Source organism: Arachis duranensis, chromosome 9 (genome assembly GCF_000817695.3).
Source record: "Arachis duranensis cultivar V14167 chromosome 9, aradu.V14167.gnm2.J7QH, whole genome shotgun sequence".
Taxonomy (NCBI): domain Eukaryota; kingdom Viridiplantae; phylum Streptophyta; class Magnoliopsida; order Fabales; family Fabaceae; genus Arachis; species Arachis duranensis.
The window spans coordinates 83415764-83416519 of record NC_029780.3 but is presented as its reverse complement, the minus strand read 5'-3'; positions in this window follow the sequence as shown (position 1 = coordinate 83416519).

Genomic DNA, 756 nt, shown 5'->3' with positions numbered 1-756 from the left:
TCCTCCTTCTCCTTGTCTTGATGATGTCAAGAAGGCTCCTGATGCTTGCTGATCTCTTTCTAGATATTTATGTAGTTGGCCCGGCTTGTGGGCTTTTTAAAACTTTGTTTGTTCTGCTGACGGTTTCTAGTTGCTTGTTTTAGCAATTTTATTTTGAAAAACAAAAAGTAGCTCGCTATCTTTAGCAGGTGTTGATGGCCGCTGTTCCGGGACCTTATAACTTTTGTAGAGTAATAGAGGTTGTTTTTTGACTTGGCATCTTTTCAGTTTTCTACTGATGTTTGAAATCTTGTATCTTAACCTCCTCGGATTGCTTTGTTTTATTGTTTGTAGCTTGGATCCTTTGAGGTTGTGACTTATGGGTCCAACTTGTTTCTTGGTGGTTCTTTTGCGCTGGTCCCCCTTTCAGTTATTTATGTAATCCTCTTTCTTGGACCTTTGTCAGGTCTCTTTCGGGGATTACTTTTATAACTTATTTGTAGGAGATCAACTTCGTTAGGTCGACCTCTTTCCATGTTATTTTTGTAATCCTCTTTCTAGGACCTTTATCAGGTCTCTTTCAGGGATTACTTTGATAACTTTTTAGTGGTAGGAGTCCGACTTGGTTATGTCGGTCTCCTTTAAGTTATTTTTTGTAGTCCTCTTTCTTGGATCTTTGTCAAATCTCTTTCAGGGACTACTTCTTTAACTTTTTAGTGATAGGAGTCCGACTTGGTTATGTCGGTCTCCTTTAAGTTATTTTTTGTAGTCCTCTTT